Source organism: Tursiops truncatus, chromosome 2 (genome assembly GCF_011762595.2).
Source record: "Tursiops truncatus isolate mTurTru1 chromosome 2, mTurTru1.mat.Y, whole genome shotgun sequence".
Lineage (NCBI taxonomy): Eukaryota > Metazoa > Chordata > Mammalia > Artiodactyla > Delphinidae > Tursiops > Tursiops truncatus.
Genome location: NC_047035.1, coordinates 48,763,588 through 48,788,207, shown reverse-complemented (window position 1 = coordinate 48,788,207; position 24,620 = coordinate 48,763,588). Strand labels below are relative to the sequence as shown.

Here is a 24,620-nt window from a genome sequence, read left to right as displayed (position 1 = left end):
TGGAGACCACCTCTAGAAAACTGTTATAAACCCATAGAAAAGCCCTCTGGGAGAGACCAGATCTCTGTCACCCAGGGCAATTAAGTCACCAGGACTTGCCCCTCTGGCTACAGAGCTGGGTAGGGGAATCTGTCTGCCCATCCCAACCTCCCTCAGATACCCAGAAGAATAAGAGACCCCCAGCAAGAGAGGGCCCAGTTAGGTACACCAATCAAAACTGCTTCTTGACTCAGGGTGCTTCCACCAGTTGCAAATTAATGTTTCCATTCTAAATATCTATGTAGATAGATCGACAGACAGACAGACAAATGCTGGTCTTGGGGTCATGGGATGTGTACAAAAGCTATTCAGAGTTCATAGATTTAAAATACAAATAAAATACAGTGTTTACCTTGTGCATTACTGGTGGGAATGTAAAATGTTTAGCCCCTGTGGAAAACACCATGGCAGTTCCTCAAAAAAATTAAACATAGTATTACCATAGGATTCAGCAATTCCACTTCCGGGATTCTTTTCACTTCTCTCAAAAGAAATGAAAGCGGGGATTCAAACAGATATTTGTACATCCATGTGCATAGCAACATTATTCACAATAGCCAAAAGGTAGAGGCAATCTAAATGTCCATCAACAGATGAATGGATTAAAAAATATGGTATATACATCCAATGGAATATTAGCTTAAAAAAGGAAGGAAATTCTGACACACGCTACAACAGGGCTGAAACTTGAAGACATTACGCTCAGTGAATTAAGCCAGCTACAAAAGGACAAATACTGTATGATTCCACTTATATGAGGTACATAGAGTAGTCAAACACAGAGAGACAGAAGTAGAATAGAATGGTGGGAGAAGGAGGTATTAGGGAGTCACTGTTTAATGGGAAAAGAGTTTTAGTTTAGGAAGATGAAAAAATTCTGGAGATGGATGGTGGTAATGGTCGCACAGCAGTGTGAATGTACTTAATGTCACTGAGTAGTACACTTAAAAATGGTTAAAATGGTAAAAACAAAATTACAGTATTCAAAGAGTATAAAGTTAAAAAAATGAATAGCAAAGGTGTCTCAAAAGAATTACTAAAATTGTTTAGTTGGAAACAAAAATCCCATTGTTACTATTAAAGAAGACATCTTTTAAAAATATGTAGGGGTGTGTGTGTGTAAAAGTTGGCATGTGTGTGTTGACAATAATTTTTGTGTGCATTGCCTTTAAGATTCTATTTCTTCTCTTTGTGTATGTGAAAGCTATAAATTCATCAGTGAAAAATTACAGATCTCAGTATGGTTCTGAAAGCTAGGGGACAGGTGTGCTGGAGGAATAGCACTGGACTTTAAATAATTAAGCCAAAATGATTGTGTTAATTAACTTACATCCTTATCATTAATTGTTCCCCTGACTTTTGGGGAATGAATAGTTTTTGTCTCAAAAGCAGGCTTTAGTGACCTAACGGTGTGAAAAGCAATCAGAGATAATGAGACAAGGAAATTTAAACGGAAACATGCCAGCAATTATTAGTTTAATTGAAAGTTTTTATGATTTTTGGCCTGAACTCAGTGCTTTTTCCTGATGGGCTATAATGTGAGCAGGGGAAGAGTAACAGTTTGTTTCTCTTTTTAATTTTTGTGTGTGTGTGTGTGTGTTTTTCGTTTGTTTCTCTTTTTTAATGAATGTATTCACTAAGTAATTTTGAAGCTTTTATTGACTTAAAAATTAAAAGTCAGTAAAAACAAATATTCTAACAATTTAAAAATCTGTCATATTTCAGTTAAGAGATTTTCTTTTCTTTCTTTTTAAGCTGAGATGTAATTGACATGTAACATTGTATTAGTTTAAGACAGACAAGTTTAACATCCATCGCCACACACAGTTACAACTTGTTTTTTTCTTGTGATGAGGACTTTTAAGATCTACTTCCTTAGCAACTTTCAAATACAATTCAGTGTTTTTAACTATACTCATCATGTTTGTACTTTATTTCCCAGAAGTTATTTGTCTTTTTTTTTTTTTTTTTGCGGTACGCGGGCCTCTCACTGTTGTGGCCTCTCCCGTTGCAGAGCACAGGCTCCGGACGCGCAGGCTCAGCGGCCATGGCTCACGGGCACAACCGCTCCGCAGCACGTGGGATCCTCCCGGACCGGGGCACGAACCCGTGTCCCCTGCATCGGCAGGCGGACTCTCAACCACTGCGCCACCAGGGAAGCCCAAGTTATTTGTCTTTTAACTGGAGGTTTGTACCTTTTGACCCCTTTCATCTATTTCTCCTCCCTACCCCACACCTCTAGCTCTACTAATCTGTTCTATGAGTCTATCGTTCTATGTAAGCTTTCTGAGTTAGAAAGTAGCCTTGTATTCCGTAATCTTGTACGCACTCACTAAAAAATCTTTATATGCATTTTTATCACATTTCAAATTAATCTGTCTGCCAAAAAGAAAACCTTGTGAGCAGGATTTGCTTTGCCTAGTAGGTCATACTTCTACATTTTAAGTTTCTGAAGAAAAAAAGAAGTCCTTTATCTTATATCTTTAGTGCCCTAACAACTGATCATTAAAATAAAATACTCCTCATTAAAAAAAAAAAAAAAAAGGAACCAAGGGTGAATTAGTACAGGCTCAAAAATAAAATGAAAGAATGTTACCCTAAAAATTCAGATGTTATAAAGACTCCCTAGGGGTCAGAGCAGGAAGAAAGAGGAAGTCTTTCTACAGCAAGGAAAATAAAAAAGAATGAGGGAGAAAACGCCGTAAGATTTTTAAAATAAAAGATAGGGAATTGACGTCTTACAAAAGATGATATCTAAGTGGCCAAGCGCTATATGAAAAAATGTCCAGTTGCATTCATCATAAGGAAAATACAAATCGAAACCATGTGGCAATACCACGATAACCCCACCATGATGGCTAAAAAGAAAAAGATGGAAAATATCAAATGTTGGTGATAATAGGGAGCAAATGGAACTCTTTGACACTAATGAGGGGTGTGTAAGTTGGCACAACTGCTTTGGAAACCTGTTTGGCATTATATACTGAAGTGAAGCATATGCTTATTTATGATGCAGAAATTCCACTCGTAGGAGCCAACAGCAATGCATACATGTGTTACACATGTTCACCAAAAGACATTTACAAAAATGTTTATAACAACAGCCAAAAAAATGTTTATAACAGCACTATTTGAAGTAGCCCCCAAGTGGAAACTGCACAGATGTTCAGCAGTGGGACGGATAGTGTGGTATATTCGTACAGCACCGAGAGTGAGGGATCTATCAGCTAACAAGCAACAATGTGAATGAATTCACGAATATAATGTTGGGTGGCAGAAACCAGACACAAAGGAGTACATCCTGTATGATTGCATTTATTGAAACTATAAAAATTGGTAAAACTTATCTATGCTGTTAGAAGTTACTAGACTCTTGCTTGGGGGTGTGGGGTAGAGACTGAAAGGGAATGCAAGGGGATTTCTGGTTGTTAGTCATGGTCTCAGTCTAGGTGCTAGCTGCATAGATGTAATCAGGTTTTTAAAGTTCATCGAATTACACACTTATGTGCACTCTCCTGTATGTATAGTATATTTCAAAAAATGTTTGAAAAATAAGGAGGGAATGAAAAAATAGCACTATTAACAGGAAAATATAAAAATGGGTTCCATAACGGGGCTCTTCTTGTCATTCTAGGGCTGCCAGCCCTAACGATTACCGTGGTGCTCCGGGAGGGTGGGCAGTAGAGGTTGGGTTTTGTTTTCCTTTTCTGAGCTGATGCTACTCTTGGATAGTACCAACCAGTAGATCATAGACTCTGCACTGTTTGGATTTAATTTCTGGACATCTCAACTGAAGGTCAAGAAGGAAGGATGAAAGAAGGAAAAAGAAAAGCATGACCACCACACTTTCCCATGAAGTTTCCACTATGTATTCTGTTTGTAAATCATATTAGTCACCCTAAAACCTAAAATGAAGCCATCAGCACTGTAATTCAAATATAGGATTTGGTGTGATACCGTGTAACATAAAATGTCAAATTTGATAGGAATATATACAAATCATGTATATGTACATATAAGTATATACAAAAGGGTTGGAAAGTTACCTATGTATGTAACAAAATATTAGAAAAACAAAAGGAAGGAACAAGGGCAGGTACACTGAAAGCATCAACATGAGCTAGTGCTCTAGGCAAAGTTTCTCAGCCTCAACGCTATTGACATTTGGAGCCAGATAATTCTCTGTGGAGGTGGCTGTTCTCTGTATTGGAGGAGATTTGGCAGCATCCCCGGCCTCGTTTCATTAGACGCCAGTAGTAAACACCCCCAGCGCCAGTCAAGTCATGACAAGTAAAAATGTCCCTGGATAAAAGCCTCCTGGGGGACAAATTCACCCACATTGAGAACCATGCTCTATGGTATGTTGCTGCTTTGGTGCTGTCACTCCTGCAGCCAAAGTCGAAGTCACATCCAGAGTGCAGCATTGACTCCACCTTCTGACCCATCTCATTTTTTTCCACTAAAAGGAGCCAGAGTTCCTTGGAGGATGTTGGAACCTGTCTAAGAAGGAAAGCAAGATAGGCTGAAAACACTTTGAAACTATCAGAAAGCAAGAATACTTTTGGAAAGCTCTAGATTAGTGTTTGAAAAGAAAAAGAAGAGGATTCCCACTGTTAAGGTAGAAAAAAACTAAACAAATTTATAATAATAGTTAATAGTAATAATTGTAGTGGCAGAGTCAGCTGGAATAAGTTACATCTGTCAAAAGCATTATGATAAAAAAATGGACAGGTAATATAAAGTGTATATAAGGAAGTTTGTGGTATACACGAGTTTCCAATATTGTTACCACCCTCCAAAAACTGTTTACTAATCCATTTAAACTAGTAAAACTTCTGCTCTAGTTTTAGACAATATCTATTATACCAGCCACAAATGGTAAATAGAAATAGGAAGGAAACCATTTTTAGGATTGCTTATACAAATCTTCCAATTTTAGAGTTCGTGAGTCTTAAGTGGGGGATTACTAGGATTTATGTTGACCATTCAGAATAGAAGTGAAGTTCTGAGGTCAAAAACTGCTGTAGCCACTTTGCTGCCATGAAGGGAATGGGCATGATGATAAAGAAAAAGCCAAAACGTGTGAAAAACCAAGACTGAGAGTTTGAGTCTCTGGATCTTACTGTACCTGAAGCCAGGGCTAAATTTGGACTATTTAGTTATACACAGCGATTCTCTCCAAGTTTTCTTTTTAAAATTTAAGCCAGTATGCAAAGAGTTTTTGACCACTTGCAACATAAATGGTCCTAACAAATACAATATGTTTAGAAAATTTTTAGAATGATACGCACAAAACATGAAACTCAACAATACAGTTGCCTCTATGGAGAATCACTGGGAGTCTAAGTTAGGAAAGAAAGACCTACTTTCCATTGTCTATATAAATGAACTGTTTTTATTTTTTGTTTGCTTTTTACTTTTTCAATTGGAAAAAAATGGTTGCTAAAATTTTTAATAAACATGTCTTAAATCTGTGGTTTCCTAACTTAAGGCTAGTTGCATCCAAATCACCTCCAGGAACTAGTTACAATCATAGGTTCTCCTTTGGAAAATCTGATTCAGTAGGTCTGGGATAAGACCCAAGAACCTACACCTTTTAAATTTCTCCAGCTGATTGTGAAATCCAGCCACCTTAGGGCATCATTCTAGTGTGTGGTTCTCAGCCCTGGCTGAACATTGGAATAAGCTGGGAGAACTTCCAAAAGTACCAATGCATGAGTCCTGCCCCAGAAGAATCACACAAGGCTCTCTGGGGATGGTACCTTATAATGCTCCCTAAGCTATAATTTTTTTAATTGGATAATACCAACTGCTAGAGAAGGCATAGAGCAGCTGGAACTCTCATACAGTGCTGGTAGGAATATAAATTAATATAGCCATCTTGGAAAATGTTGGACAGTATCTACTAAAGCTAAATATATACTTTCCTTATGACCCAGCAATTCCACGCTTAGGTATGTGCCCAAGAGAATTTGGCACCAAAAGACATGTACAAGGTTATTCACAGAAGCTTTTCTCATAATAGGCAAAAACTGGAAGCAATCCAAGTGTCTGTCAATAGTTGAATGAATTTCCAGAGTCAAGACACAAGAAACACTTAAATTTTTTTAGTTTTTTTTTTTTTTTTTAAGTATACTTGACTTACAGTGTTGTGTTAGCTTCTGGTGTACAGCAAAGTGATTCAGGTATGGATATAGATATTCTTTTTCATATTCTTTTCCATTATGGTTTATTACAGGATATTTAATATAGTTCCCTGTGCTATACAATAGGACCTTGTTGTTTATCCATTCTATATACAATAATTTGCATCTGCTAGTCCCAAACTCCCGATCCAACCCTCTACCAACCCCCTTCCCCCTTGGCAACCACAAGTCTGTTCTCTCTGTCTGTGAGTCTGTTTCTGTTCCATAGATAAATCCATTTGTGTCATATTTTAGATTCCACATATAAGCGATATCATGTGGTGTTTGTCTTTCTCTTTCTAACTTACTTCGTTTAGTATGATAATCTCTGGGTCCTTCCATGTAGTGGCAAATGGCATTCTTTAATTGTTTTTTATGGCTGAGTAATATTCCATTGTGTATATATACCACATCTTCTTTATCCATTCATCTGTCTATGGACATTTAGGTTGTTTCCATGTCTTGGCTATTGTAAATTGTGCTGCTATGAACATAGGGGTACGTGTATCTTTTCGAATTATAGTTTTCTCTAGATATATGCCCAGGAGTGGGATTACTGGATCATCTGGCAACTCTATTTTTAGTTTTTTGAGGAACCTCCATACTGTTCTTCATAGTGGCTACACCAATTTACATTCTCACCAATAGTGTAGGAGGGCTCCCTTTTCTCCACACCTTCTCCAGCATTTGTTATTTGTACTCTTTAATGATGGCCATTCTGACCTGTGTGAGGTGGCACCTCATTGTAGTTTTGATTTGCATTTCTCTAACAATTTGTGACGTTGAGCATCTTTTCATTTGCCTATTGGCCATCTGTATGTGTTCTTTGGAGAAATGTCTATCTAGGTCTTATGCCCAATTTTTGATGGGGTTGTTTGTTTTTTGGTTTTTTTTTGTTGTTGTTGTTATTGAGTTGTATGAGCTGTCTGTATATTTTGGAAATTAAACCCTTGTCGGCCTCATCATTTCCAAATATCTTCTCCCAGTCCATAGGTTGTCTTTTTGTCTTGTTTATGGTTTCCTTTGCTGTGCAAAAGCTTTATAAGTTTGATTAGGTCCCATTTGTTTATTTTTGCTTTTATTTCTATTGCCTTGATAGACTGACCTAAGAAAACATTGGTATGATTTATGTCAGAGAATGTTTTGCCTCTGTTCTCTTCTAGGAGTTTTATGGTATCATGTTTTATATTTAAGTAAGAAAGACTTAATTTAATTTTATTTTTTTATTGTTATTTTTAAAAAATATTTATTTATTTAGTTATTCATTTATTTATTTATTTTTGGCTACGTTGGGTCTTCGTTGCTGCATGCAGGCTTTCTCTAGTTGCGGCGAGCAGGGGCTACTCTTCGTTGTGGTGCACAGGCTTCTCATTATGGTGGCTTCTCTTGCTGTAGAGCATGGGTTCTAGGTGTGTGGGCTTCAGTAGTTGTGGCATGTGGGCTCAATAGCTGTGACTCACGGCTCTAGTGCGCAGGCTCAGTAGTTGTGGCGCATGGGCTTAGTTGCTCTGCAGCATGTGGGATCTTCCCGGACCAGGGCTCAAACCCGTATCCCCTACATTGGCAGGTGGATTCTTAACCACTGTGCCACCAAGGAAGTCCCGAAGGGCTTAATTTTAAATAAATGTTTAATTTATATGTATTATATATAGCAAATACATTGTACAAAATCAAGAGCTACAAAGAGTTGTATGTAGACAGTGAATTTCTGTCTCTTTCTTGCCCTGTAATCACTCAGTTTCCCTTCCCAGAGAAACTGTTAAATTTTTTCCAGAGATATTCCATTCATGTATAAACAGATCCATTAGCTTTACCCTGAAAAGAAGTCAAGCAGTAGAATAAACTGTGATATATTCATATATTAGAACACTAAACAGCATATATAATATACATACAACATATAAGTATACATACCATTGATGAATCACATAGACATTATATTCAGTAAAAAAAAAAGTGCATAAGAATGTATATTGCATGATCTTATTTATATGAAGTTTGAGATTGGGCAAAATTTGTCCATGGTGATAGAAGTCAGGAGAGCGATTACCCCGAGGGAGGCTTCTAGGGTGCTAGAAATGTTCTATATCCTATCTGATGGTGTACACAGGTAGGTGCCCTTGTAAAAATTCATTAAGCGTTCCACTTAAGATTAGTACACTTCATGGAACATATGTCATAGCTCAACAAAAAGTAAAAATAAAAACAAACAGGAAAAAAACATAATGACTCTAATGTACAGCCAGGATTGAAAACCACTGTTTTGTAGCCTCCACCCTCAAAACAGCATTTAACAAATAGGTCACACTCTGCTTTGTTGATGGTATTTACCTTGTACCTCTTATTTCTCTGAAATCCTTTCAATTGACCCCAGTGAAACTTGCCTTCTCATGTATTAATCCCCACTGGCCTGGGGGTTAGTGGGAAGGAGTGAATTAAATGCTGTAAATATCCAACTACTTCTCTAAACTTCTATTTTGAATTATAAGAATTTCTTATACAGTGATACCACTGGAAGAGATAGCTGAAAACCAAAATTTATCTGGATATTTTCCTCTCCTGTGATTATTTTCTAAACTGCAATATGGATGATGAGTTTCCTTTTAAATATTGTACAGTGAAGAGTTTCTTAGCATCATTGGCTGAAAGTGCAATTGATCTTAAAATATCTGTTTCTGCCTTCAAATTATGCTCACAGCTATCTGACTAGGATGCAAATTTCATTCATAGCATTACAGCCCCAGCTCCGGCTCATTATTGATAAAGTGCTGTATTTCAGGAGGGAACCAGCATGGTGCTGTTGTTCCATGCCCAAGGCTGACCAAGGCTTTTCTCTCTGATGCCAGTATCTGACATGAAAACAAGTGGTCACATTTTACCTTCAAATGGAAGATGCCATTCCAGTTCCTGGAATGAACAGAAATCTTGTTCAAGATCGGGATTATGAAATTCTTAAAACTTCCACTATTTAAGGTTGGAATCCTTTTTTCAAGTAGTGGGCTTATCACACACCCTAGAATATACCCTTTCCTTATTTCAGCAATACTTACAGCAGCTATTCTGTTTAAAGCACTGTGGTCAGAATACAAAGCAAGTAAGGCCCAGCCTTAACCCTCATGGGGTTCATCAGGGTCGTGTGACATGTGCAAAAGTAAACACACTATGGTACAGACTAGGCACGGGTTAAAACACAAAAATAGTAGTTCAGACAAAGTGCCCCGAGGGTTCAGATGTGGCTGGATCACTTCAGATTAGGGGGAAATGACCAGAAGCCCCTCTTGCCAGTCTCTGTCTCATGGTACATCTAAACAAAGAGCAATCAGAGGGCAAAAGTAGCTGAAAAGCCATTGCAAGCCCTATGCAACCTCTTGAAAAATGTCAAAGAGAATACACGAGGTTGACTAGAGTAAATCCTGTGTCCCCTCCATTTCTACTTCCCACACTCTCTGACTCTAAGAGCCAAGCAAGCAAAAGGATGGAGAGTGAGAGAGGCCGTGCCAACACTGTGCTAATTACTCTTGTCCTATAGCAGATGGCTTATGTCATCCTCTACCATGAGACTGACATTATTTCACCTCCTTCTCCTCTGCCCATCAAAACAATTTAAAAAAATACTAATAACCAGCACTTGGATGATACTAATGATATGGTTAGCCTCAGTATTTTATCTTCATTTAATTTTCACAACGACTCTGTGAGGTAGATGTAACTCATGTCCATTTTACAGGTGAAGAAACCAAAACACAGAGGAGGCAAGTAGCTTAGCCAGATTCGCACGGCTGGTACATGGGAAAGGCAGACCCTGAATCCGGACTCTGAGTTCATGCTCTTCAACCTCTAGATTAATAATCTAGAGATTGAAGGGCATGGTGCTGCTCCTTGAGAAAGTCTCCCATGACCACAGGAGCTCACACTTACAATCCATATTCAGTTGGTCTCAAAGTATTTCTTTATGTTAATTTCTTGCCTTAAACCAAAGCAATCCTGAGCAGGAAGAACAAAGCTGGAGGCATCCTATGCCCTGGTTTCAAAACATACAACAAAGCTATAGTAATCAAAACAGTATGGTACAGGCATAACAGCAGATATTTAGACCCCTGAAACAGAATAGGGAGCACAGAAATAAATCCATGCATATACAGTTGACTGATTTTTGACAAAGGTGCCAAGAATACACAATTGGGAAAGGATGATCTTTTCAACAAATGGTGTTGGGAAAACTGGATATCCACATAGAGAAGAATGAAACTATACCCTTATCTTACACCATATGCAAAAGTCAACTCAAAATGGATTAAAGACCTAAACACAAGACCTAAAACTACTAGGAGAAAACATAGGGAAAAAGCTTCTTGACATTGGTCTGGCCAGTTATTTTTTTGGATATTATCCCAAAAGCAAAGGCAACAAAAGCAAAAATAGACAAATAGGAGTGCATCAAACTAAAAGGCTTCTACACAGCAAAGGAAATAATCAACAGAATGAAGAGAAAACCTACAAAATGGGAGAAAATATTTGCAAACTGTACCTGCCGAGGAGTTAATATCCAAAATATACAAGGAACTCAACTCAAAGCAAGGAAATAGATAACCTGATTTAAAAATGGTTAAACGACCTGGATAGACATTTCTCAAAAGAAGACATGCAAATGGACAACAGGTACATGAAAACTACTCAACATAGCTAATCAACAGGGATATGCAAATTAAAATTATGAGATGTCACCATACACATGTTAGGATAGCTATTATCAACAAGGCAAAAGATAAGTATTGAGGATGTTGAGAAAAGGAAACCTTTGTGCACTGTTGGTAGGAGTGTACATTTGTACAGCCATTATGGAAAACAGTATGGAGGTTCCTCAAAAAGTTAAAAATAGAACTGCCATAGATTAGGCAATTTTACTTCTGGATATATATCCAAAGGAAATGAAATCAGTATTTTGAAGAGATATCTGCACTTCCATTTCATTGCAGCATTATTCAGTATGCCGAGATATGGGAACAACCTACGTAACTATCAACGGAAGAATGGATAAAGAAAATGCTGTGTGTGTATATATATATATATATATATGCTCTAATATTATTCAGCCTTTAAAAAGAAGGAGCACTTGGGGCTTCCTTGGTGGCGCAGTGGTTGAGAGTCCACCTGCCGATCCAGGGGACACGGGTTCGTGCCCCGGTCTGGGAGGATCCCATATGCCGTGGAGCAGCTGGGCCTGTGAGCCATGGCCGCTGAGCCTGCGCGTCCGGAGCCTGTGCTCCGCAACGGGCGAGGCCACAACAGTGAGAGGCCTGTGTACCACAAAAAAAAAAAAAAAAAAGAAGGAACACTTGTCATTTGTGACAACATGGATGAACCTGGTGGACATTATGCTAAGTGAAATAGGCCAGACACAGAAAGACAAATACTGTATGATGTCACTTATATGTAGAATCTAAAGAAGTCAAACTCTTAGAAGCAGAGTAGAATGGTGGTTTCCAGGGACTGAGGGATGGAGAATATGGGGAAATGTTGGTCAAAGGATAGAAAGTTTCAGATATGCAGGATGAAAGAGTTATAGAAAGCTAATGTACTGCATCACGACTATAGTTAACAATAGTGTATTGTATACTGGAAATTTGCTGAGAGTAGATTTTAATCATTATTACCAAAAAAAAAAAGTAACTATGAAATGATGGATATGTCAATTAGCTTGATTTTAGTAAACATTTCAAAAGGTATACATGTCAAAACATCATGTTGTAGACCTTAAATACATACAATTTTTCATTTGTTAATTATGTTTCTATAAAGCTGGAAAGAAATACGAGTAACATGAATATGTTATCATTCATGTGTGTGCATGCCATCTCCACTTCTACATTATAAGCTGTTGAGGACAGCCTATGATTTCCAGGGCTCATTAGAAATCCAATATTGTCAGGGTGCCTAACCAGAGTTATGGACTCAATAAACATCTAATTCTCTTTTCCTGTATCCCACCCCTCCCAGTGCCTAGCACAGTGCTATATCCATACTTGACGCTTCAAAAATATAGCTTGAAGACCATAAGGAAGCAAAATAAATTTATTTCAGAATTTTAGGCCTAAGCTCTGTATATGATTTTCATCTCTCAGACTACACTTTGCATATTTTGTGCTGTAAAACAAATAATAATGGCAAGAAGGCTTATTACAGAATTTTCAGATGAATTACGGCAGACTAATAGCCATCTTGTCCTGAAATAACATCTGAACTAATGTATTAGTATGATTACCCTCAGCCTCTGAGTGAATTTAAATCATTTTTTTCCCCTCCTCTCTCTCTTAGAGCAATGATTAACCCATTTGCGAAAGAATGGGAATGGAAAAATAAGACTCACAGGCACAGAATATGACTGATGGTCAGAGAGAGGGGCTAACAATGCCCACAGAGGTCTGCCCTGGGTTCCCAGTTCCTTCCCCTAGCTCTGCCCCACTCCCCTCGCCACATGGTCTGTGTGCTTTGGGCTCTGTGTTCTGTCATGTGTAGTGGGAGCTGCTGGATTTCCTGCCCAGACTCTGCTGCTATAAATCATGGCTACTCAGGGCTGAGTGTGCCGTGTGCCAAGATCGGAATTGCCAGTATCCCGAATCCTGCAGACAAGCTTCTGCTGTAGGCTTCTCCTTTGCAGCTGAAAAGTGCCCTTGTGAAAAACAAGGTATTTAAGTACTGGGGGTGTCCAGAGTTTGCTAGGATGAAGTTGAAGCACTATTCAACCGGGAAAGCTGAACTTTAGATGATTTTGAGGTTACTTTTTAGGGCGTTAGATGTGTGGTTCAGCTTTGCAGACATAGGGATTCTATCTTAGGGGAGCACTTTCAGAAACTGAGAAAGAAGCACATAGATGCCCTCCTCTGCCTAAAATACTCACGTAATCAACGAAGTCAAGGCATTTTGGTGCAAGGATGGTGCCTCAGAGATTGTATATATCTCTTCCTCTAGCACTCTCTGCCCTGGAGCCTAAACCCCAGGCCTAGCCTGACCCCTTTGTGTTCTGCACCAAACTAAGAAAAACTAGATGAACCAACTACTAGCAATAGATAACATTTATGAAGCACTTACCAAAGCCAGGCACTGTTCTAGCACTTTGTATTCACTCATTTAATTCTCACAACAACCCTAAATGTAGGATTTATATCCACACCCAACCCTACCTCCCAAATTTATGGTTGAACAAACTGAGGCACAGAGAGGTGTGGTAACTTGCTCAAGTTCACAGAGTAGGTAGGTTGTAGAGTTGGGATTCAAACATAGGCAAGTCCAGCCCTGGGGCCCACTCCTGAAACACTGTAATGTGGCTGTGCTGAGAAGGAATATTGGGTAGAGGTGGGGAGGAGGTATGTAGAAGGAATGAGGCTGCACAGTGCATTAGAGATAGCCGCAGATTCTTTGCCACTCTTCCCTTCAGGAGATGGAGTCCCTCTGGGCTGCCCCGTGACTTGCTTTGACCAATAGAATGTAGCAGAAGTGACATTGTGTAGGATACAGGCCTAAGTTTGGCAAGGTCCGGTAGTTTCTGCCTTTCTCCAGTTGGAAGCCAGATATAAGGAAGTCCAGATTATCCTGTTGTAGAGGCCACATGGAGGAGCCTGGAGGTGCCCTAGCTGACAGCACACAGCCCCTAGTCATGTGAGAGAGGCCTTAAGGAACTTCCAGTCCAACTTCGCTGCCAGCCAGATGGAATCATGTGAGTGAACACAAGTGAGACCAACAGAAGAACCACACGGTCAACTCACAGAATGGTGAGAAATAAGAAATCATTGTTTTAAGGCACTAAGTTTTAGGTTTGTTGCACAGCAATAGTTAGCTGATGCAGGTGGTCGTTGAATTACCTGACCTTAAAGTTCCTTCTTCCCATGAAAGTTTGTGAATTGGTAAAGTGAGATAGGCAAATGTGGCTGGAGCAGAGTGCCTATGTAGGAGGAGTATGGTTAGGACTGGATGAGGAATTTGAACTTTGGCTGGTAGGTTCTGAAGATGGAAGTGAAAGGAGGTGACATGAGAAGGTCGTTTTTTAGGGAGACTAACATAGTGGCAGCATATAGACCAGACACGTGAACATATAGAACACATGTGAAAAAGAAGCAGCCAGGGGGATGGGATAGGTGAGCCAAAAATACGCAGTTAAAAATTACTGAGCGGGCTTCCCTGGTGGCTCAGTGGTTGGGAGTCTGCCTGCCGATGCAGGGGACACGGGTTTGTGCCCCGGTCCGGGAGGATCCCTCATGCCGCGGAGTGGCTGGGCCCGTGAGCCATGGCCGCTGAGCCTGCGCGTCCGGAGCCTGTGTTCCGTAACGGAAGGGGCCACAACAGTGAGAGGCCCGCGTACCACACACACACACACACAAAATTACTGAGCAACAAGTCACCAAATGCAGAATCAATCATTCAGTTTTTGAAGCACAGCTGTTTTCTGCTTTAACTACAGACTATCGACTTCATTGTTTCCAACTCTAAATGTTCTTGCTTTTAGAAATCCATGGGAAAATATATGGTATGCGATTGAGAGCCTGGGTTTTGTTTAACAAAAACTTGGTTTGAAGCCTATTCTCTGCCACCTTCTAGCTATGTGACTATGTCTTAGCTTTCTCGTATGTAAAATGGGCATAGTGATACTTGCCGCACTTGGGTATTACAAAGATAAGAAAAGATGATGTCTGATTTTGGTAGATAGCTAAAATGCCTACATAATGCAAAGACTGATGACTGTGTCTCTTCACAGAACAGTCTGTGTTGGGAGTGTCAGGTGGGTGGGTGGCTCTTCCTATCTCCATGTAGGAACTCTTGGTAAGAGCCATCTTCAACACATGCCTTCCAAGGTTATTCTGGGCATGACCTTTCCAACCAGGAGGGAGGGGGATGAGTATGGAGGGGCACATCTAGGAAGTTGTATGGTGCCAGCCTAGAAGTGACACATGCTTCTACTCATATTCCATTGGCAAGAACACAGGCATGTGGCTACCCAGGCTACAAAGAGGGCTGGGAAGTCCCATCTACAATTCTATTCAATGGAAGAGAGAGGGGAGAGAGAGCTGGGTATTAGTTAACCTGACCGAGCTACTCAACCAGCCTGACAATATCTACCACCAGACTGCACCCAGGATAATTAAGTCAGCATCTTTTGGGGTGTAGCCTGGGCATCAGGATTTTTATATCTCCTCAAGTGACTCTAATGTGCAACAAAGTCTGAGAACCACTGGCTTAAGCCACCACTGCTCGGGCTTGCTATTACTTGCAGCCAAAAGCACTTCTAAATTACAGGTTCTCTGGGGCTATGCTTCTCAACTTTGTGTGCACACTAGACTCACCTGGGGAGCTTTAAAAAATTTCAGTGTCCAGACTGTACTCCAGACGAATCACATCAGAATTTCTGGGAGTGGGACTCAGGCACCAGATCAGTGAAATCACCTGAAATCCAGGCGATTTCAACATGCAGGAAAGTTTGAGAACCACCACACTCAGAAGAGGAAAATTATTGGAGATATATCTTTGCACACTTCTATGTCTCATGGTTTAAGACCACACTTCTCAAGCTTCCACGAGCACAGGAGTCACTTGGAGTCCTTATTAAAATGTAGACTCTGGGACTTCTCTGGTGGTGCAGTGGTTAAGAATCTACCTGACAATGCAGGGGACACGGGTTCGAGCCCTGGTCTGGGAATATCCCACATGCTGCGGAGCAACCAAGCCCGTGTGCCACAACTACTGAGCCTGCACTCTAGAGCCCGCGAGCCACAACTACTGAGCCCATGTGCCACAACTACTGAAGCCCACTCACCTAGAGCCCGTGCTCTGCAACAAGAGAAGCCACCAGCCCCCGCTCACCGCAACTAGAGAAAGCCTGTGTGCAGCAACGAAGACCCAACGCAGCCAAAAATAAAAAGATAAATAAATTTATTTAAAAAAACACGCAGACTCTAATTCAGCAGGTTGGAGGTGGGGCCTGAGATTCTGTGTTTCTAACAAACTCCCAGGCAAGGCTGACCTACTGGTTCATGAACCACACTTCAAGTAGCAAGGGGTAAAGCAACCATACTGAGTTCTGCAACACTACGTTACAATTTAGTAGTTCCATGGGTAAAGATTCTTGATAATCTATACTGATATACTTTCTTGTTCTTTGCTTCAAGGGAACCATCTCCCCATAAAAACACAACGAACACTTCCATATCTTAAACTTGCTAGAGGGCTGTTTCAAATTATGCCATGAGACATCCCCCAAAGAGGAATATTTAGTTGCTATCCTCTTTTTGAGAAAAAATGATTTGACCTTTTGTCCAAGGAAGTTAGAAAACTGTGGGAAAAGAAAGTTCGTGTCATCATTTTTTATTTTAAAATAAAGTTTCTCACTTTAATAAATTTATGTCTTTAAAGTGATAAGAAAGCACAGACAATAACTTTTGGAAGAAAATGTAGGAATGCTTTCTTTAAAAGGACACAAAATAAGTACAAACCGCAAAGGAAATGGGTAAGTTTGAACTGGAATTAAAACTTCTGTGCATCAAAGCCAATTAAAACTGTAAAAACACAAGCCATGTCCATTTCTTCTTCTCCCATTCTTTCTTGAACTTTATTCAGGCTTCCCCTACTCTTACTCTTCCAAACCGACACTTACCAATGTCTGATAACCTGCCCTTTGAGGAACCCACTGTTCAATGCTTGGGCCTCAGCTAACTTGATTTTACTATTCTCAAGAAATTTTGTTCACTTGATCTACAGAATACTTATCTCGTTCCTTTTTAAATTATCTTTTTAAAAGAGATAAATTAGGAGTTTGGGATTAACATATACACACTACTATATATAAAATAGATAAACAACTAGGACCTACTGTATAGCACAGGGAACCATATTCAATATCTTGTAATAACCTCTAATGGAAAAGAATCTGAAAAAGAATATATATCTACTAATATATATATAACGTATATATATAAGCGCTTAAAGGCTTATAAATAAAACACTAAGGCCCATTGTCCCATTCTTCACCTCTCCTGATTCCTGTTTCTCAGTGGCAACCACTTTTAACTCTTTAGCTCTTTCTTCCAATATTTAAGTGAATAGTATTCTTAAATTGCTATTGTTTGATTTATCAATTTTAAATTGATATTAAATTAATATTATCTCCTGACTTCTCAGCAGAATAGAGAAGATGAAAATTTGGCTCATGCCCCCGTCTCCCCTGCACCAAATGCTCACGCAGAAGCACATACACACACGCATTTTCACTTCCCTAATTAAATCTGATCGAGTGTATCTGATAACTGTCAATTCCATTTTCCCCTATGGAAAACAGCTTTCTCCCAGAGATTTCCAGCTTCTCCCTTCACTGTTATCTTAGGAACTTCCTCTGCTTCTCTCCTGTGATGAATCCCCTTTTCCTGGGTTTCCTATTGTCCTCTTTCATGGTTAACTCCCTTGCAGATTGTCCAATAGCTTCCTGAGAAAGGGTGGAAGACAGGCAAATCTCTGAGGATTTATCTGTCCTCAAATTTGATGCCTAAATTAGCTAGAGGGAGAATTCCAGTTTGAAAATCATTTTCCTGAGACATGTTCAGGTACTGGTCCCTTGTCTTTTATTTCAGAATACTTCTCTTCCTTCTCTTCCTGCTTCACTGGCTTTTCCTTTTTTTTTTTTTTTTTTTTTTTTTTTGCCAGTTTCTCTTCTTCCTAATGACCTCTAGTGTTGGCATATCTCAGGGCTGAGTTTCTAGACATCTTTTCCTCTTTACCTGCACCCACTGCTTAGCTGATCTCAATCAGTTCCAAGGTGTTCAATACTATCACTATGTTGATGACTTGCATTCACCTCATTCCAATATTCACGAAAGTCTCAACCCATTCAATCGTCAGTTCAAGGCCAAACTCTCATCTCAATTTTTTCAGCTCAAAAGTCCTATATCTCATCATTTAAATCATCTAAAGGGACAGGAGAGACTCTGGGACGATCATTCCTGGCACAAAATTCCTCTCCATGTAGACTGGTGAAATAAGAATAGTTAACTGCTTCCAAAATCCAGTGGTGGGACAGGCATAGGGTAGTGGTTCTAGACATTTACTACAAAAGGGAGAAAACAGACGGTAGAAAGGAATCACATGTCCTAAGCAATAATAAAATCCAGGAAAGCACATTCCATTAGCTTTCAAGGCCTGGGAATAATCATCTGTGGCTCAACTTGGGCCTGTGGCTCTGGCCCTGGGGCCAAGATTATTACACCAGCCTACCTAAACTAGCACTACTAGTCCCTTTCTGTCTTACCCTGCCTTCTCTTCCTTGGTAATACTTGTAACCACCTGACATACATATTTATTTGTTTATTGTCTGTCTTCCTCCTCCCTGAACTACCTCTCTTTGTTTTTTTTTTTAACATCTTTATTGGAGTATAATTGCTTTACAATGGTGTGTTACTTTCTCCTGTATAACAAAGTGAATCAGCTCTATGAATACATATATCCCCATATCTCCTCCCTCTTGCGTCTCCCTCCCACCCTCCCTATCCCACCCCTCTAGGTGGTCACAAAGCACTGAGCTGATCTCTCTGTGCTATGCGGCTGCTTCCCACTAGCTATCTATTTTACATTTGGTAGTGTATATATGTCCATGTCACTCTCACTTTGTCCCAGCTTACCCTTCCCCCTCCCCATGTCCTTAAGTCCATTCTCTATGTCTGTGTCTTTATTCCTGTCTTGCCCCTAGGTTCTTCAGAACCATTTTTTTTTTAGATTCCATTTATATGTGTTAGCATATGGTATTTGTTTTTCTCTTTCTGACTTAGTTCACTCTGTATGACAGACTCTAGGTCCATCCACCTCATTACAAATGACTCAATTTTGTTTCTTTTTATGGCTGAGTAATATTCCATTGTATATGTGCCACATCTTCTTTATCCGTTCATCTGTTGATGGACGCTTAGGTTGCTTCCCTGTCCTGGCTATTGTAAATAGTGCTGCAGTGAACATTATGGTACATGACTCCTTTTGAATTATGGTTTTCTCTGGGTATATGTCCAGTAGTGGCATTGCTGGGTCATATGGTAGTTCTATTTTTAGTTTTTTAAGGCACCTCCATACTGTTCTCCATAGTGGCTGTACCAGTTCACATTCCCACCAACAGTGCAAGAGGGTTCCCTTTTCTCCACACCCTCTCCAGCATTTATGGTCTGTAGATTTTTTGATGATGGCCATTCTGACTGGTGTGAGGTGATACCTCATTGTAGTTTTGATTTGCATTTCTCTAATGCTTAGTGATGTTGAGCATCCCTTCATGTGTTTGTTGGCAATCTGTATATCTTCTTTGGAGAAATGTCTATCAGAATGGGAGAAAATATTTGCAAACAAAGCAACTGACAAAGGATTAATCTCCAAAATATACAAGCAGCTCATGTAGCTCAATATCAAAAAAACAAACAACCCAATCCAAAAATGGGCAAAAGACCTAAATGGACATTTCTCCAAAGAAGATGAACTACCACTCTTAAAACATAAGCTCATTGAAGGCTGTGTTTTGTTTGCTACTCTATCTTCAGTACCTGTGATAGTATCTGGTATATAGTAGGTACTCAATAAAGGCTCATTGAATGAATAAATACATGAAAGAATGAATGATGGAAAAGAAATAGGAGATGAAAATTAGCTTTCTCTAGAGAACTCTTTGGCAATATCCAGTAAGTTTGAAGATGTACATAACTTTCATCCAGCAATGCAACTCATAGGAATATATGTTAGAGAAACTCTTACACAAATGCCTAAGAACATATGCACAAGAATTATTATTGCTACCTTATTTTATAATAGTGAGAAACTGGAAACAACTGAATATCCACAAATATACTTATTGAGTACTATTTATGTACTAGGTACCATCCCAAATATTGGTAATATAGTGGCTGATATATCAAAAGTGGTTGTTGAAAAGTTAAATTTAGGAATTAAGATTATTGACACCTCAAGAAGCTTACATTCTAATGGGAAGAGAGAGACAGTAAGCAAATAAGTATATAATATGGCAGGTGAGGTTAATGCTGTGAAGAAAAATAAAGGGTCAGATTGTGACTTGGGGCATTTATGTGATGCTTTTTAAATCTAACTGGTTAGCAATTGTACAGGTAGATTTTATTGGGGAACTTAAGTCCAAAGAAATTCTCAGTTTCATTCAACATTTTCATGGATTGATTTATATAGTATACTAAAATGTAACATCTGTGAAATCCCTGGGGCTACTATCAGTGTGTTTCTTCTAATCGTCCTATCTGAGCATCGAACCCTTACTAAGTGAGGAGCTCTCCTTAACTTAGAGTCACATTGAGGAACACAGTTAATGATTCCGGTAGAACTGACCCAAAAGGGACTTTACCAAAGACAAGCAGAGTCTTTAGCATAATATTTAAGGGATAAATTTCAAACAAATACAAAAGTCAAAGTAATATTACATTGAGTACCTGCATATCCTTCTAGTTTCAGTAATTGTAATATTTTGCCATATTTTCTCCCTCATTTTCTCTCTCAGCCTCCCCCGTCCCACCCCACATACAAACACATATATATTTGCTGTGGCACTTGAAGGTAAGTGCAGACATCATGATACTTAATGTTAAATACTTCAGCAGCGTCTCCTAAGACTAAGGACATTTTTCTACCTAACCAAAACACCATGATCACGTCTGAGAAATTATTACTAATTCTCTTATATTTTCTAATATCCTGTTCATATTCAAATTCCCCAGTTGTCCCCAGAATGTCTTTTATATTCATTTAAAAAATCGTGATCAGGACTTCCCTGGTGGCGCTGTGGTTGAGAGTCTGCCTGCCGATGCAGGGGACACGGGTTCGTGTCCCGGTCCGGGAAGATCCCACATGCTGTGGAGCGGCTGGGCTCGTGAGCCATGGCCGCTGAGCCTGCATGTCCGGAGCCTGTGCTCCGCAATGAGAGAGGCCACAACAGAGAGAGGCCCGCATACAGCAAAAAAAAAAAAAAAAAAAAATCGTGATCAAATCTAAGTTCATGCATTACTATATTTGGTCACTTTTAAGAGTAATCCACCTTAAGTGCGTATTGCTAAGTAAAATAATCAATCTGAAAAGGCTACGTACTGTATGATTCCAACTCTATGACATTCTGGAAAAGGCAAAAAAATGGAGACAGTAAAAAGATCAGTGGTTGCCATGGGTTTAGGGAGTGGATGGAAGGATGTATAGGTGGAGCACAGAGGATTTGGGGGGGGGGGCAGTGAAACTATTTGGTATGATTCTGTAATGTTGGATACATGGTATTATACACTTGTCAAAACCCATAGAATGTACAACGCAAATATGAAAATAGTAAACCCTGATGTAAACTATAGCCTTTAGTTAATAATAATGTATTAGTGTGGGTTCATCAATTGTAACAAATATAAAATTAATGCAAGATGTTAATAATAGGAGAAATTACAGGGATTGGAAGAGGGTATATGGGAATTCTGTGCTTTCTGTTCAAATTTTCTGCAAACCTAAAACTTCTCTATAAAATAAAGCATACTAAATTAAAAAAAGAATACTTCTGCTCTTTTTATTACTTTGACTTTTTGAAGAATCTGAGAAAATTAATTACCTTATAGAGTGTATTGCATTCTGAATTTGTCTTATTGTTTGCTCATGATGTTATTAACTTCCCTTTCTCCTCAATTGCCTGTGATCTAGAAAAGCTAGGTCTCAAGGCTTGATTGGATTCAGGTTAAATATTTCTGACAAGAATACTTCAGAGATGTTGTGAACTTCATGTTGCATCATATCAGGAGAACATGCTGTCAGACTGCCACGCTCTTACTGATGTCAAGTTTGATTACTTGGCTAAGGTAAGATCTGCCAAATGTCTCGTTAAAGGAACATTTATCTTCTTTGCAATAAATACTCTGTCTGTACAATGATATTATCTAGTCTCTCAGCAACCTTTCACCTGATAGTTTTATCATCCATTGATTGTTCTTGCTTTAATCAAGTATTACATTAGGAGTTGCAAAATGGTTTTCTAACTATCATTATATCAACATTTCTTATCCAGCATGTTTTCTTTCCTTTTTTCCTCTATCATAGTCATTTAGTGTGTTGCCATTAGTTACACCCATCATTATTTTTGATACTTTCTTTGTTCTAAATTTAGCCAGTGGGAGCCCTCTGAGCCCCTTCCTAGAACCTTCTGACACAATCTCATTAGTCTTTGAGCTGTTTCCTTACTTTCCGAAACAACAATGTGTCAAGGCTCACCTTGTACTTTTCCTGCCTTGGACATGGGCTCAGCCATTTCCCCCAAAGAACCTTAGTTCTTTTTACTGGAAAGCGATTTTTTGTTGTTTTCTGGTTATAAAAGCACTACATGCTCATTGTAGAAAAATTAGAAAATAAAAGAAAGTATAAAAAAAGAAAATGAAAACCACATATTACTCCACCATTTAGAACTAACCACTCTTAACATTTATTGTACTTATTTCCATGGTTTTTAAAATATGTATCTAAAGTGGATATTTTAAATTTAAATTATGGCTTGATACTGTATATTTTGTACTGTACTTTTTTTTAAATCAACTATATCCATGTCATTAGATAGTCTTCAAAATCATGATTTTAATCTTTTTGTACCAGAAACTATGTCTTAAAATGTTTGAATCTTTCCCAGGGCATCACACCTACCTATTGTGATAAAACTAAAACTGTTCCACGGCTGTTAAGCTGCATCATAAAGCTTCACTGAGGAATTAGGGCATTAGTTGAGTATGAAAAAAGTAATAATGCCATGAAATGAAGACATCCCTTGAAAACAGAAATTTCCAAAAGGCAATATATTCATGTGAGTTTTTCTGTACTAGTTACTGTGAGTGGATAAATTTCCTTGAATCTGGGTACCTTTCATGTCTTTAAGACAACCACCTGATAAATGAAACACCAAGGGATCTATTTTAAGTGCCCCCGAATTGGAATCAATTTTTTAAAAATATGATTGACCAACAAATAAAAAGAGATGACTCTTCTTCTACTTATTCCTTGTTATATGATGGTGGGAATGTTATTTAATTGCTTTGTGACTTAGTTTTCTTGTCTATAGATTAATAGTAGTTCCTCCTACACAGCACTATTGTGGCAATTAAGTAATAATTAAAGTGTTTAGCACAGGCTCTGGCATATAGTAAGGGCTCAATAAATGCCAACTCTTAGAATTATCACTGCAAGCTAGAATGGTGAATCGGATTTGAGCTAACATTAATGGAAGAGCAGGATTTAGGCCGATGGTGGTGGGATTAAGGGACATTCTGGGAGCAAGACAAAATGCTAGCACAAAATTCGGAACACACAAGTTCTATTGAGCGAAGCTGCTGAGCTGTTGAGTATTTCTGTGTGAAGATTAAACAAGCTTGCTCTCATTATAGCTCTGTAGTGCAGGGGAAGCAGTTACCTTCTGTCCTTCTTCTTTGTCATACACATATCTATCATTTATATTGACTTGGGTCAAAGCATTAGAAGTATTTTTAATAGGGAAAGAATTGAAAACTTCTCATTGGAAAGTGGACAAAATGTTAGCCAAACCCATGCTCGTGTGGATTTCAACAGTGCCTAAAGAGATTTTTACAGCTTTGAAGTCTTCTCAGCGTCTACCTGATTCCAAGTTTCCTCTACTCTTATTTCCTCTTTCAGATCTGATAAGGGTCTTAGAGTTACCCTAACAGGTGACCCCTGGTCACCCTAACAGGGTTATAAAGAAGTCAAGTGCATGCATAGACCAGTTCTAGCTGCATGACCAGAGGAAAATTACTTAATCCTCTGGGTCCTAAATTTCCTCATCTTTAGAACAAGAATTACAACAATAATATTTACTATATAAGGTCATTGTAAGAATGAAATGCAATTCCATATATGTAGCACCTAATACCATGCCAGCAATTCAAGTATATAGAATAAACAACAAATAGCTGTATTTATATTTATGATCATATATCGAAGATTAAACACCCTCCTAGTTTCAGCTTTCAGATCCTCCCTCGCATTGCATTTTTTTAAATCAAATTTGTAAGTTAGAATCTCTGTCAGATACCTCGCCTTAAGTGTGAGGTAATTATGTATTAGGAGTCTCCTATGTCTACTCCCACTCTAGTTATCCATGCAATTTATTCTTTAACTTCACAAACATGTACTGAGCACTTTATTATGCTTCACTGTGCTGGATCCTGGGCATCCAGAGGAGGTGAACATATCTGAGAAAAGGAGAAAGTGTTCAAGTCCCCCGTGATGATGTTCAGAGTTGAAAGTGGGAATACATGTCTGGAAATGCTGCTTATGAAGCAAGTGTCAAATTAGAATAAGTGGAAGATTTAAGCCCTTTAAGAAAACACCTCTTGCAGA

General features: G+C 38.9%; 1 long non-coding RNA gene across 1 annotated transcript; it reads left to right on the top strand.

Moving 5' to 3' along the window:
- Positions 1 to 1,643: 1,643 nt before the first annotated feature.
- Positions 1,644 to 23,268, top strand: LOC109548136 (uncharacterized). Its single transcript, XR_002174150.3, has 3 exons — positions 1,644 to 2,226; positions 21,930 to 22,084; positions 22,903 to 23,268. It is a non-coding gene; the product is annotated as an uncharacterized lncRNA (long non-coding RNA).
- The last annotated feature ends 1,352 nt before the right edge of the window (positions 23,269 to 24,620 follow it).